At 36.3% G+C, this 16175-nt stretch overlaps 1 protein-coding gene and 1 pseudogene across 5 annotated transcripts in view; one reads left to right on the forward strand and one right to left on the reverse strand.

The window, feature by feature from the left end:
• MICU1 (mitochondrial calcium uptake 1) overlaps window positions 1–16175 on the forward strand; it is a 284544-nt gene that overhangs the window by 141654 nt on the left and 126715 nt on the right. The window lies entirely within an intron of this gene.
• LOC143654517 (tyrosyl-DNA phosphodiesterase 2 pseudogene) lies at window positions 1270–14373 on the reverse strand (annotated as a pseudogene).

Genomic DNA, 16175 nt, shown 5'->3' on the forward strand with positions numbered 1-16175 from the left:
ATAAACATGAATAAAAGAGGCAAGGAATTTTAAATCATTAACTTTCTTTATATATTGTTAACTGACAAAAGAAGTCTGATGTAGGATAGTTGTCTTCCACGTAACTTTTTTGTTTAAGATAATCAGAATTTACCAAAAAATAATTAAAAGATCCAGTTCCGAGGACTCAGTAACCTCTTATGACATTAAGAAGTAATTTTCTTTTTGAGGATTTATTTAAAATATTAACAATTCTAGTACCTAATTGAACAAGATGATATTGGCCCCATAGCTGACCTATGACGTCTATTGAAAGCTCTAATAGGCTTTGTGCCTTTCATTAAGAAACCTCATATTCTGAACATAGGCATGCTTTAATTTAAGTAAACATTAATATTTAGTCTGAAATCTGAGAACCAAGCCATGAAATAAAAGTCACAATAGGATTTTCTTCTTTTCCAATGATCCACTATATTAATTCCTCCTTATTAAACATACCTTCCAGACAGGTAAAATTATATTTGCTAAAATCCAGAACAAAACTATATAATACTTTCAAAACTCATATTTGAAAAGCAGGTCAGACCTTCCTAGCAACGTGGGAAAGAAATCCTAGAATGAGCTGGAACTCAGCATCAAGGGATTGAGAAAACCTTCTTGACCAAAAGGGGGAAGAGTGAAATGTGACAAAATAAAGTGTCAGTGGCTGAGAGATTCCAAACAGAGTCCAGAGGTTATCCTGGAGGTTATTCTTACGCATTAAATAGATATCACCTGTTTAGTGAATGTGTAATGGAGAACTGCCTGAAAATGTGAGCTGTGCTCCGGTGGCCATGTTTCTTGAAGATAATTGTATGATGATATGGCTGTCGCAGTGTGACTGTGTGGTTGTGAGAACTATGTGTCTAATGCTCCTTTTGTCTACCTTATTGATGGACAAATAAAACATATGGATTAAAAATAAATAATGGGGGAACAAATGTTAAAATAAATTTAGTAGATTGAAATGCTGGTGATTGGTGAAGGGGAGGGGTAACGGATATGGTATGTATGAATTTTTTTCCGTTTTTTTTTTTATTTCTTTTTCTGAATTGATGCAGATGTTCTAAGAAATGATCATGATGATGAATATACAACTATGTGATGATAGTGTGAGTTATTGATTATATAACAAGAACGGAATGATCATATGATAAGATTGTTTATGTTTGTATGTGGTTATATATCATAAATAAAAAATAAATTAATTAAAAAAAAAAGAAAAGCAAGTCACAATGTTGTATCTAAGTTTCATAGAAGACCCCAATGATCATTAGGAAACTTGCCACCATCCAGTTTTTCTAACCCAAGTAGATCCAAACTTAGGGGAATAATGTGGCTCCGTTCTGCTGCTGCTCTGAAAATACTTGATCAAAACAAAGCTTAAAGTGGCAGGTATTCCAAGATAAGAGTTCATTTGTATATCCCGTATATACTGGCAATGCTCGGGTTTTCCCAGAAATTCCCATACATCTAAAATGTTGGGTAAACCACCACATTTGGTCATTCTTGATCCCTTAAATTTTTATCTCCTGCAAATATAACTGTAGCTAACTCGAGTCTCTTGTATTTTCTTTAAATCCACTTTTAACTAATTGATTAATTCCTTAGCATACCCTCTGGTGCTCTCTGAATGTGAAGTCATAAGGCAAAGTTCATTTCCTGACAAACATGCACACACAGAAGGTTTCTCATCATTTTGATCCTTGGAAAAGGAATAATCTCTTGACTTTTTAATATCACATATAAGTTTTTCAACACTATAGCTATGAAATATCCTTCTTCATGACCTGTAATAATCTCATAACTTCTTGCTCTCTTCTTTAAGTAGCTATAGTATGGAGGAATACCTTCCTGTAGAATTATCACATATGGGCTGTACAAAGTTAAATAAGAACACACCCCTTTAGCCTTCTCTTGCAGGTTGTTTAGATCCAATCCATCAGTAATCCAGGTGATTAAAGAGAACATACTGCCATCTTCTTGGTGAATATTTTCAGATGATCTGATCTTAGAATGAATGGATTCAGTTGTATCTTCATTGATCAGGTCAACACAATCTCGAGCTCAGAGGGGTTCTGAGAATGGCTTTCCAAGGCACTCTTAGCCACACAAGATTCAAAGAAAGTGTTCAGTGCTTTCCAAAAAACAAAGCCACAGGAATGGGGTTTGTGCTCCACTAATAAAGATAAGGAGCAGGAAATGAGAGAAAGCAAAACTGTACTTCCACCTCCCAGTCATTCTCTGACTGGTAGCACTGAGCCACTGCCATGTTGCACCTTGCGACAGAGACAAGCTCTGCAAGCAAGAGTTACTGTTTCTTCACTCTGGGCTCTTTCACTATTGCACGGCTTCAGATCCAGCCTCCAAATTGCTACCTGACTCCCCTTTGATCCATTTTGACTTAACTTTTATATAGGGTATGAGACAGGGGTCCTCTCTCTCTTTTTTTTTTTCTTTCTTTGTGTGTGTGTGTGTGTGTGTGTGTGTGTGTATCCAGTTCTCCCAACACCATTAATTGAAGAGACTGCTTTGTCCCATTGAGTGGACTTGGGAGTCTTGTCAAAAATCAATTGAGAGAGGAGGTAGGGCCAAGATGGCGGCTTAGTAAGGTACATGCGTCTTAGTTCCTCCTCCAAGGCAACTACTAGGTGAACAGAAACAGTGCAGAACAGCTCCCGGAGCCACGGCAGGGAATGGACACACAGCGTACCCCAGTCTGGACTGGCTAGTCTGACTGCGAGACTCGGCTGCGGTGAGATCCCCGAGCGGCGCGCGACCCCCCGAGCAGCGGCACCTGTGGCGGCCGGAGCTCCTCCCTCCCTCCTTCCCAGGCCGGCTGAGAGTCTCGGAGAGGCAAGTTTCCCAAGCCGCGGCGGCCGACACCCCTCTTTTGAGGGCGGCTTCCTGGTCCGGCTACGAGTCTCGGATCAGAGGTCTACCCAAGCCGTGGTGGCCCTCCCCTGCGGACGGCTTTCTGGTCCGATGGCGAATTCCCCAGGCCGCGGCGGCCTGCGACCGACGCCCCTCCCCCGCAGGCGGCTTCCTGGTCCAGTAGTGAATTCCCCGGGCCCGCTGCGGCCGGCGACCGACACCCCTGTGGGGAGAGGAGGGAATTTCCGACCGTGGCAGGGACTGGGTCCAACCAAACACCAATAGGCAAATTAATAAAAGAACCACAGGATCCCCTCAAGCCGCGGCGGCTGACGCCCCCACCATGCGCGGCCCCCCGAACCAACGGAGAGAATTGGATCGGAAATCCCCAGGCCGCGGAGAACGGTGACCGGGGGGATCCCTTCCAAACACGTGAGACAAACGTGTGCTATGAGCGCCACCTACTGGACAGGATAAGAAAATCAGAACCCAGAGATTTCACAGAAAAATCTTACAACCTTGTTGGGTCCGACACCCAGGGAAATCTGACTAAATGCCCAGACGCCAGCAGCAGAAGATAACGGTCCACGCTCAGAAGATTGAGAATATGGCCCAGTCAAAGGAACAAACCAATAGTTCAAATGAGATACAAGAGTTGAGACAACTAATGCTGAATATACGAACAGAAATGGAAAACCTCTTCAAAAAGGAAATCGAGAAATTGAGGGAGGACATGAAGAAGACATGGGCTGAACAAAAAGAAGAAATAGAAAAACTGAAAAAACAAATCACAGAACTTATGGAAGTGAAGGATAAAGTAGAAAAGATGGAAAAAACAATGGATACCTACAATGATAGATTTAAAGAGACAGAAGATAGAATTAGTGATTTGGAGGATGGAACATCTGAATTCCAAAAAGAAACAGAAACTATCGGGAAAAGAATGGAAAAATTTGAACAGGGTATCAGGGAACTCAAGGACAATATGAACCGCACAAATACACGTGTTGTGGGTGTTCCAGAAGGAGAAGAGAAGGGAAAAGGAGGAGAAAAACTAATGGAAGAAATTATCACTGAAAACTTCCCAACTCTTATGAAAGACCTAAAATTACAGATCCAAGAAGTGCAGTGCACCCCAAAGAGATTAGACCCAAATAGGCGTTCTCCAAGACACTTACTAGTTAGAATGTCAGAGGTCAAAGAGAAAGAGAGGATCTTGAAAGCAGCAAGAGAACAACAATCCATCACATACAAGGGAAACCCAATAAGACTATGTGTAGATTTCTCAGCAGAAACCATGGAAGCTAAAAGACAGTGGGATGATATATTTAAATTAGTAAAAGAGAAAAACTGCCAACCAAGACTCCTATATCCAGCAAAATTATCCTTCAAAAATGAGGGAGAAATTAAAACATTTACAGACAAAAAGTCACTGAGAGAATTTGTGACCAAGAGACCAGCTCTGCAAGAAATACTAAAGGGAGCACTAGAGTCAGATACAAAAAGACAGAAGAGAGAGGTATGGAGAAGAATGTAGAAAGAAGGAAAATCAGATATGATATATATAATACAAAAGGCAAAATGTTAGAGGAAAATATTATCCAATCAGTAATAACACTAAATGTTAATGGACTGAATTCCCCAATCAAAACACATAGATTGGCAGAATGGATTAAAAAACAGGATCCTTCTATATACTGTCTACAGGAAACACATCTTAGACCCAAAGATAAAGTTAGGTTGAAAGTGAAAGGTTGGGAAAAGATATTTCATGCAAATAACAATCAGAAAAGAGCAAGAGTGGCTATACTAATATCCAACAAATTAGACTTCAAATGTAAAACAGTTAAAAGGGACAAAGAAGGACACTATCTACTAATAAAAGGAACAATTAAACAAGAAGACATAACAATCATAAATACTTACGCACCGAACCAGAATGCCCCAAAATATGTGAGGAATACACTGCAAACACTGAAAAGGGAAATAGACTCATATACCATAATAGTTGGAGACTTCAATTCACCACTCTCATCAATGGACAGAACATCTAGACAGAGGATCAATAAAGAAATAGAGAATCTGAATATTACTATAAATGAGCTAGACTTAACAGACTTTTATAGGACATTACATCCCACATCAGCAGGATACACCTTTTTCTCAAGTGCTCATGGATCATTCTCAAAGATAGACCATATGCTGGGTCACAAAGCAAGTCTTAACAAATTTAAAAAGATTGAAATCATACACAACACTTTCTCGGATCATAAAGGAATGAAGTTGCAAATCAATAATAGGCGGAGTGCCAGAAAATTCACAAATACCTGGAGGCTCAACAACACACTCTTAAACAACGACTGGGTCAAAGAAGAAATTGCTAGAGAAATTAGCAAATACCTCGAGGCGAATGAAAATGAAAACACAACATTTCAAAACTTATGGGATGCAGCAAAGGCAGTGCTAAGAGGGAAATTTATTGCCCTAAATGCCTATATCAGAAAAGAAGAAAAGGCAAAAATGCAGGAATTAACTGCCCACTTGGAAGAAGTGGAGAAAGAACAGCAAACTAATCCCAAAGCAAGCAAAAGGAAAGAAATAACAAAGATTAGAGGAGAAATAAATGAAATTGAAAACATGAAAACAATAGAGAAAATCAATAAGGCCAGAAGTTGGTTCTGTGAGAAAAACAATAAGATTGATGGGCCCTTAGCAAGACTGACAAAAAGAAGAAGAGAGAGGATGCAAATAAATAAGATCAGAAATGGAAGAGGAGACATAACTACTGACCTCACAGAAATAAAGGAGGTAATAACAGGATACTATGAACAACTTTACGCTAATAAATACAACAATTTAGAGGAAATGGACGGGTTCCTGGAAAGATATGAACAACCAACTTTGACTCAAGAAGACATAGATGACCTCAAAAAACCAATCACAAGTAAAGAAATTGAATTAGTCATTTAAAAGCTTCCTAAAAAGAAAAGTCTAGGACCAGACGCTTCACATGTGAATTCTATCAAACATTCCAGAAAGAATTAGTACCAACTCTCCTCAAACTCTTCAAAAAAATCGAAGCGGAGGGAAGACTACCTAATTCATTCTATGAAGCCAACATCACCCTCATACCAAAACCAGGCAAAGATATTACAAAAAAAGAAAACTACAGGCCAATCTCTCTAATGAATATAGATGAAAAAATCCTCAATAAAATTCTAGCAAATCGTATCTACAACACATTAAAAGAATTATACATCACGACCAAGTAGGATTCATCCCAGGTATGCAAGGATGGTTCAACATAAGAAAATCAATTAATGTAATACACCATATCAACAAATCAAAGCAGAAAAATCACATGATCATCTCAATTGATGCAGAGAAGGCATTTGACAAGATTCAGCATCCTTTCCTATTGAAAACACTTCAAAAGATAGGAATACAAGGGAACTTCCTTAAAATGATAGAGGGAATATATGAAAAACCCACAGCTAATATCATCCTCAATGGGGAAAAATTGAAAACTTTCCCCCTAAGATCAGGAACAAGACAAGGATGTCCACTATCACCACTATTATTCAACATTGTGTTGGAGGTTCTAGCCAGAGCAATTAGACAAGAAAAAGAAATACAAGGCATCAAAATTGGAAAGGAAGAAGTAAAACTATCACTGTTTGCAGACGATGTGATACTATACGTCGAAAACCCGGAAAAATCCACAACAAAACTACTAGAGCTAATAAATGAGTACAGCAAAGTAGCAGGTTACAAGATCAACATTCAAAAATCTGTAGCATTTCTATACACTAGCAATGAACAAGTGGAGGGGGAAATCAAGAAATGAATCCCATTTACAATTGCAACTAAAAGAATAAAATACCTAGGAATAAATTTAACTAAAGAGACAAAAAACCTATATAAAGAAAACTACAAAAAAACTGCTAAAAGAATCACAGAAAACCTAAATAGATGGAAGGGCATACCGTGTTCATGGATTGGAAGACTAAATATAGTTAAGATGTCAATCCTAGCTAAATTGATTTACAGATTCAATGCAATACCAATCAAAATCCCAACAACTTATTTTTCAGAAATAGAAAAACCAATAAGCAAATTTATCTGGAAGGGCAGGGTGCCCCGAATTGCTAAAAACATCTTGAGGGAAAAAAACGAAGCTGGAGGTCTTGCACTGCCTGACTTTAAGGCATATTATCAAGCCACAGTGGTCAAAACAGCATGGTATTGGCATAAAGATAGATATATTGACCAATGGAATCGAATAGAGTGCTCAGATATAGACCCTCTCATCTACGGACATTTGATCTTTGATAAGGCAGTCAAGCCAACTCACCTGGGACAGAACAGTCTCTTCAATAAATGGTGCCTAGAGAACTGGATATCCATATGCGAAAGAATGAAAGAAGACCCATATCTCACACCCTACACAAAAGTTAACTCAAAATGGATCAAAGATCTAAACATTAGGTCTGAGACCATAAAGCAGTTAGAGGAAAATGTAGGGAGATATCTTATGAATCTTACAATTGGAGGCGGTTTTATGGACCTTAAACCTAAAGCAAGAGCACTGAAGAAGGAAATAAATAAATGGGAACTCCTCAAAATTAAACACTTTTGTGCATAGAAGAACTTCATCAAGAAAGTAGAAAGACAGCCTACACAATGGGAGACAATATTTGGAAATGACATATCAGATAAAGGTCTAGTATCCAGAATTTATAAAGAGATTGTTCAACTCAACAACAAAAAGACAGCCAACCCAATTACAAAATGGGAAAAAGACTTGAATAGACACCTCTCAGAAGTGGAAATGCAAATGGCCAAAAGGCACATGAAGAGATGCTCAATGTCCCTGGCCATTAGAGAAATGCAAATCAAAACCACAATGAGATATCATCTCACACCCACCAGAATGGCCATTATCAACAAAACAGAAAATGACAAGTGCTGGAGAGGATGCGGAGAAAGAGGCACACTTATCCACTGTTGGTGGGAATGTCAAATGGTGCAACCACTTTGGAAGGCAGTTTGGCGGTTCCTCAGAAAACTGAATATAGAATTGCCATACGACCCAGCAATACCATTGCTGGGAATCTACTCAAAGGAATTGAGGGCAAAAACTCAAACGGACATTTGCACACCAATGTTTATAGCAGCGTTATTTACAATTGCAAAGAGATGGAAACAGCCAAAATGTCCATCAACAGACGAGTGGCTAAACAAACTGTGGTATATACATACGATGGAATATTATGCAGCTTTAAGACAGGATAAACTTATGAAGCATGTAATAACATGGATGGACCTAGAGAACATTATGCTGAGTGAGTCTAGCCAAAAACTAAAAGACAAATACTGTATGGTCCCAATGATGTGAATCGACATTCGAGAATAAACTTGGAATATGTCATTGGTAACAGAGTCCAGCAGGAGTTAGAAACAGGGTAAGATAATGGGTAATTGGAGCTGTTGGGATACAGACTGTGCAACAGGACTAGATACAAAAACTCAAAAATGGACAGCACAATAATACCTAATTGTAAAGTAATCATGTTAAAACACTGAATGAAGCTGCATCCGAGCTATAGGTTTCTGTTTTGTTTTGTTTTGTTTTGTTTTGTTCTGTTTTTACTATTATTACTTTTATTTTTTTCTCTATATTAACATTCTATATCTTTTTCGGTTGTGTTGCTAGTTCTTCTAAACCAATGGAAAGGTACTAAGAAACGATGATCATGCATCTATGTGATGATGTTAAGAATTACTGATTGCATATATAGAATGGTATGATTTCTAAATGTTGGGTTAATTTCTTTTTTTCCATTAATTAATTAAAAAAAAATCAATTGACCATAGATCTGAGGGTGCATTTCTAAACTTACTTCAATTCCATTGAGCAGTATTCTATCTTTATACTGGTACCATACTGTTTTGACCACTGTGGCTTTATAATATGCTTCAAAGTCAGGAAATGTGATTGTTTCCACTTCATTCTTCTTTTTCAAGATGTTTTTGGCTATTCGAGATTCCTTACCTTTACAAATAAATTTAATAATTAGCTTTTCCATTTCTTCAAAGTAAGCTATTGGAATTTTTATGGCATTGAATCTGTAGATCAATTTGGGTAGAATTGACATCTTAACAACATTTAGCTTCCTAATCCATGGACACAGAATGTTCTTCCATTTATTTAAGTTTTCTTTGTTTCTATTAGCAATGTTTATAATTTTCTGTGACAAGTCCTTTACATCCTTGGTTAAGTTTATTACTAGATATTTGATTAATTTAGTTGCCATTGTAAATGGGATTTTTTTCTGGATTTTTTCCTCAGATAGCTCATTGCTAATGTATAGAAACACCACTGATTTTTACATGCTCATCTTATATCCTGCTACTTGTTGAACTTGTTTATTAGCTAAGTTACTTTGTCATGTTTTTTTTCAGGTTTTTCTAAATATAGGATCATGCCTTTTGCAAATAGTGAAAGTTTTTCTTCTTCCTTTCCAACTTGGATGCCTTCTATTTCTTTTTCTTCCCTAATTACTCTAGCTAGAACGTCTAGCACAATGCTGAATAATAGTAGTGGTCGTGGGCATCTATATCTTCTTCCCAGTCTTTAAAGGGGGAAAAGTTTCCTCTCTCACTGTGAAATATGATGTTAACTGAAAATTTTTCCTGTATACTCTTTATCATATTGAGGAAATATCCTTCTATTTCTGTCTTTCAAAGAGCTTTTATCAAGAAAGGATGGTGGATTTTGTCAAATGCCTTTTCTGTGTCAATCAAAATGATCATGTGAGTTTTTCCCTTTTGTTTGGTGGTTTTTTTTAAAATGTTTTTTCCCTTTTGATTTGTTAATGTAGTATATTACATTAATTGGTTTACTTGTGTTGAACCACTCTTGTATGCCTGAAATAAAACCCACTTGGTCATGATGTATGGATTCTACTTGCAAGTATTTTGTTGAGGATTTTTGTGTCTATATTCATTAGAGAGATTCGTCTGTAATTTTCTCTTCTTGTAATATTTTTAACAGGCTTTGGTGTTATGGTAATATTGGCTTTATAGAATACGTAAGATAGCGTTCCCTCCTCCTCTTCAATTGTTTGAAAGAGTCTGAGCAGGAAAGGTATTAATTCTTCTTGGAATATTTGGTAAAATTCACACATAAACCCATCCAGTCCTGGGCTTTTCCTTTTTGAGAGCTTTTTGATGACTGATTCAAACTCTGTACTTGTGATTAATTTGTCAAGGTCTTCTGTTTCTTCTCTAGTCAGTGTAGATTGTTTGTGTGGTTCTAGGAAGTTGTCCATTTCATCTAAGTTGTCTAGTTTATTAGCATACAGTTGTTCATAGTATCCTCATGATCTTTTTTACTTCTCTCATTTCTGATTTTATTTGCATCTTCTCTCTTTTTGTCTTTGTCAGTCTAGCTAAGGGTTTATTGATTTTCTTGATTCTCTGTTTCTTTATTCTCCATTTCATTTATTTCCACTATTATCCTTTTTATTTCTTTCCTCATGCTTGCTTTGGGTTAGTTGGCTGTTCTTTCTCTAATTTCTCCAGTTGTTTGGTTAGGTCATTGGTTTTAGCTCTTTATTCCTTTTTAATGCAGACATTTCCCTCTCATCATTGCATTCACTGCATCCCAAAAGTTTTGATATGTTATGTTCTTGCTTTCATTTGTCTAGAAATATTTACAGACTTCCATTGCAGTTCCTTCTTTTGTCAACTGATTGCTTAAGAGTGTATTGTTTGACCTCCATATATTTGTGAAATTTCTGATTCTTTAGTTTTTATTGATTTCCAGCTTCAATGCCATTATGATCAGAGAAGATACTTTGTGTAATTTCAGTCCTTTTAAAATTAAGACCTTTTGTATCCCAGTATGTATATGGTCTATCCTGGAGAATGTTCCATGAGCACTTGAGAAGAATGATGTCCTGCTGTTTTGGGATGTTATGTTATATTAATAATACCAGTGTCAGAGGTGGTTGGGAAGTTAAAATAATTCTGATAAATTATGTCTACTGCCATTATTATGGTATTAATAATGATTATTTAAGCTTAGGCCTTTTTACTGCCATTTCTTAGTTTACCTCATTTTCTCTGCCTTTATTTTGACTGATTTTTGTGCTGTTGCCTGAAGAACTTCCTCCATCAGGGGTTGGCACATTTTTCTTAAAGGGACAGATAAATATTTTAGGCTTACAAGCCTTAAAGTCTCTGTCACAACTACTCGACTCTGCCTTTATACCCCCAAAACAGCCATAGACAATTCATCTGTTCCAGTAAAACTTCATTTACACAAACAGGTAGCCAGCCAGCAGGCCAAGTACCAACTCTTGCTCAGTAATTTCACTGTTTCTTGTAGAATTTTATTAGGAAGGGTATGTTGCTTATGCAGTTTCAAAGTTCTTACATGTCTGATAGTATTTCTTGCTACTGTTGTAGGCAGTTACTTCATTTTGTATGGAACAATTACAATTGTTCCTCTTAAGACTCAAGAGAACTTGCTCTGTGGTATTCAGATGTTGCAGGCAATATTGATACAACTTAATATTTTCTTTGTGATAATTTTTTTCCTGTATGAATGGCAGAAGGATTTTTTTCTTTATCCTTGAAATTCTGCATTTCCCCAGGGGAACTTTTTTCTATTCTGCTATGTTACAGGAACAAGACTGAGAATAACTAGATGAATGCATTTTCACTTCATGAATTTTAATACGGATTATCTCAATGTCTTATTTACCCACTAAAGAAATTTTCTAGATACCATATTCCAAAAGTTAGTGATAACAGTTTCTTAGCATTTTATCATTTCAGATTGCCTATCATATAGAATACTAGATAAAGAACTATTTTAAATGGCAGAATGCTGATCATTATGCAGTTTGGACCCTCTAAGTAGAGTTAATGAGAGTATACAGCTGCACAGCCACAGAAACTTATTTAGGAAGCAGTCTCATTTACCCTGACATGCACATACTGAATCACTAAATGGCAAGAAACTAAAACTTACTTTATAGTAAAAAAATATATGGGAACATTGTACCTCTTACATAATGTTTCTGTAAACCTTCAACTGCTCTAATTTTTAAAAAATTTTTAAAGTAATTAAAGTGTTTTTCATTGGAATTCTAATGCAGCCAACAGAAATAATCTTAATTTTTAAGTTTATTTCTTAATACTTCTATAACCAATTGAATTTTTCCCATTTGCCGCTCCTGAGCTTGCATTTCAGGAATAGGTATTTACCTGACTTCAGGGGTGAGTGCCAAAGTTATTCTCATCATTAGTGTTGACTTTAGGTGCCAAACACCAATGGTGAGTATTTTAGCCAATAGACAGTTCTATAAAACAAAGATGAGGCCATGCCTGAAGATAGGACTTCTGATTTGCAGCCCAAAGTACAATAGTCACTGAGCTACTGTTAATTCACCTTTGCTTTGCAGTTATCTGCATATAAAAACTAAATATAAAATATATAGATTTATAAAATGAAATATTTCCTGACTTGTGATTATCTTTTATCATTCCTTAAGACTTTTTGTTTTTCAAATATTTTGCAGCCAAATATTAGCCTGTTTATTATCATGGCATTTATTGTAAAACTATTGGAAAATGCTAAAAAGGAAAAATAGACTTTCAAACGGTATCTGTAAAATAGTTACTAATAGAAATGAAGTCAGACTTCAATAAGACAGCTAGGTAAATGAAAAGTAATTCAGTCTGCTGTTTTTATGTGTGTTTAAAATAATTCTTAATATATTTTCACCTTGTGTAACTCCCTTCTCTGAAGTAAAATCCTCCCAAGAAAATGTACTTCAACTACATTGTCTAGAACCAGGGAAATTTTTTTCCCTTCTATGTGAAGGACAGTTTTTTTCCTAACCACCATACCTTAAAACATTCAGAAGAATTAACGGAGGGGCATTTTTTGACGTGTAGTCTGTAGGTTTTTCCTCCCCTTCCCCCAAGAATAATGTTATAGAAAACAAGGCACTAGGCCCTCATATAGGAATAATGCTATTCCATTAGTCTGTTCCTTCATGAATTATAAGAAATGTACCATACTAATGTGAGGTGTTAATAATAGAGAGGAGGGTATATGGAAATGCATGATTTTTCTCTAAACCTTAAACTTCTCTAATTTAAAAAAAAAAAAAAAGTAGTCTTCTTATGTCTAGAAAATAAATCATGTCCAAAATTGCCTATACTTAGGATAGGCATTGACCATCTAAAGGTGAGGACCCCATAGGATGGCTATTGATTTTATGTTGAAGTTTTAGAAGTAAGTTCTGAGAAAACTTAAGAGAGACATCATATATGTGAAGAAGCAGGTGTATTTCCATTTCTCTAGAAAATAAAACCGGGACAGTTTATGGGAGTTACATAGAAATAGAATTTTGGCTCTGCGTGAGAAAAAATCTCAATTAATATGGCCAAAAATATATTAGGCTTCAAAAGTGGTGATCTTCCTCTCATTAGAAATAATCAAACAGAGTTCTGTGGTCATCCTTCAAATTCAGTAGGAGGTTCATCATGGAAGAGAAGATCATATTCTAAAGTCCTTTTAAGAGTTCTCTGATATTATATCATAATTTCCTCATTTGTCCTACAGCATCGTTTTCAAACAAGAATGATACAGATAGAAATTCTTTAACAGGAGAACAAAGCCAACAGAAATAAGAAAATTGTTTAGAATCCAGTGTTCATTTTTTTTTCATTCATTCATCAATACTACTAGAAAATACTACTACTATAAAATACAGCAAATGACTCATTATACTGTTGGAAGAGCCAAAAATAGAGCCCTCATCTTGTGCATTTTCTCTTAAAGAATAAAATGTGAAATACCCCATGAAAGTCTCAAGACAGCTAGTATTGTTGCTGTTTGATTGATTTACTTATTACACCTAGAAAAGATACCTTTCTGTAACCACTAAAGCAAAGTAGAAAAGTCTGCCATGCCTCGGAAAACAGTCTAGTGTTGTAATTGTTTGTATTATTAATGTTAGAATATTAGAAAAATGGATTCTTAACCAGAACAGACTAAATGTAGCTTCATTTCCTAGTACAAAAGATTGCCATGGAAATCTATGTAAAATATATATATTAATGTATCTTTGTTTAGAATCTCATGGTTGTTTAATCAGTTCCAACATATGTTAAGATCATTTTTGGAATCATTACATAAAAGGTAAATGATGCTATTTTCAGCTAGGGGAAAAGCCTCACTGTTCACTCTATAAGTAGCCTAGAATTCAAAAGAATTCTTTCAGATGGATTTGTGCTTTGAATGGAAATAGGTTTTGAGTTAGTATAAACTCAGAGGAGTAAGTTGTCTATCTCTAAGGATGCCGTAAAACTTTCTAGAACAAAAAGATTCAGAAATTACACTGAAGCCTCCATTTAAGAGGAGACAGGGAAGTTTTCAAGAGAATTACCTGGCAGCATATTCCAGTGTTTCCCTTAAAGCAAGCTGATTTTCTGTTTGTTGGCATGCTCGTTTGTTTGACATCTTCTGACATGATCAACAGATAAGATTGAATAAGTTGAAAGAGCTGCTTTTGGAAGGACCTGCCAAGGCCTAAATGAGAATGTACAAGGCTGCCACCCTGACTTGCCTCATCAGTGACCAGAATATAGGAGTTCAGGCTCTAGAATGTCAGTACATATAATTTTGTAGACACTCTGAATAGCTCCACATAAAACAAATATTCTACTTGAAAGTAACTAAGCCAGATTAGAAGAAGGTATAGAAACCTCAAGAAGTACAGGGTATGTTTTGTTTGGTAAAATGAATTCAGTCGTAGTTATAGAAGGAAATATTAAACATGATTTCCATGAGTAATTCTTTCAGTCATTTAAATGTTCTAGACATGCGCCTTCAAGAAACTCACAGGACAGGAAGAATATAAGATCTGAAACCAGAAGGAAAGATAAAGGACACTAAGACTGAGATGGTATAATTTAGGAATGCCTAGAGTGCACAATGATGATGATTAAATGTACAAATTTAAAAATGTTTTTGCATGAGGAAGAACAAATGAATGTCAGTATTGCAGGGTGTTGAAAATAGATGGTATATAGGAAAAAGTACGATCAATATATGCTAGGGTCTGTAGTCAACAGTAACATTGTAATATGCTTCCACTGAATGTAACTACATGTCAATAGGCAGGGGGATTAGAAAAGGGATGTGGATTCTTTGTGAAAGAAAAGGAAATGTCTTCAGATAGTATATGGTGGCAAAGGCATGTCTATGCACTTAGGCTGGATTGTATGATGTGTGATAAAACCATTTAAAAATGAACAGAGAGAAACGAGTGCTACAGAAAATGCAGAGAAAGAGATGTTCCTATTCACTGTTGGTAGGGAAATGAGAAGTACAAGTATCCCTTGCAGTGTGGTGGTTCCACAGGAGGCTAGGGGTGGGTTTGCCATATAATCCTGAAACCTGGTTACTCAGTATGTACCTGGAGGAGCTGAGTGTGGGGACAGGAATTGACATTTGCACACTGGTGTTTCTGGCAGCAGTGTCTGTGATCCACAGTGAATGGAGGTGGCCTAAAGGTACAATGACCATGTAAAGAGAGGGAACTATGGTATATATATACAATGGACTACTGAGCAGCAGCAAGAAGGAATGAGGTTGTGAGGCATGCAACTAGGTGAATGAACCTTAAGAGCTGTATGTTGAATGAAATGTCAGGAACAGAAAGATAAATATGATCATGTCTCATCATATTGACTAACTGTAATATAAAAATTTGGTGAAGTCAAGTCAAGAGCATGGGATATCAGGTTGGGGCATATTGTAAAGGATCCTAGATTGTAAGCTCTTACAACAGTCACATGTTCAGGAGGTGTAACTGTTAATTCTAAATTCTGAAATACTGAGTTGTTGTATATAACATGGTCTTTCCCAGAGACTTGTGGTATTTATGTGACACCTGAGACTCAGAGTTAGAGCTCTGAAGCTGTGAAAGTCAGCAGTACCCCATACAAGAACTGTTTAAAAAGTTGAAAAAGTGATCAGACATCGAGTAGAGATATGAATGAAGCTGATCTAGGTAAGACCAAGGTATATCAGAAGACTGGGTAAAGGATGATATCATCGATATTTTAAAAATTCGACTTATGTGTGATACTAAAAGGAAAGCTGTTTATTTGGTGCACAGTTTGTACTTTGAGTGCATTTCCTAATTTATCTTGTATGGTCAGTTTAGTTGAACACTATAAGTACATGGAATCTT

Source organism: Tamandua tetradactyla, chromosome 13 (assembly GCF_023851605.1).
Source record: "Tamandua tetradactyla isolate mTamTet1 chromosome 13, mTamTet1.pri, whole genome shotgun sequence".
NCBI classification, from domain to species: domain Eukaryota; kingdom Metazoa; phylum Chordata; class Mammalia; order Pilosa; family Myrmecophagidae; genus Tamandua; species Tamandua tetradactyla.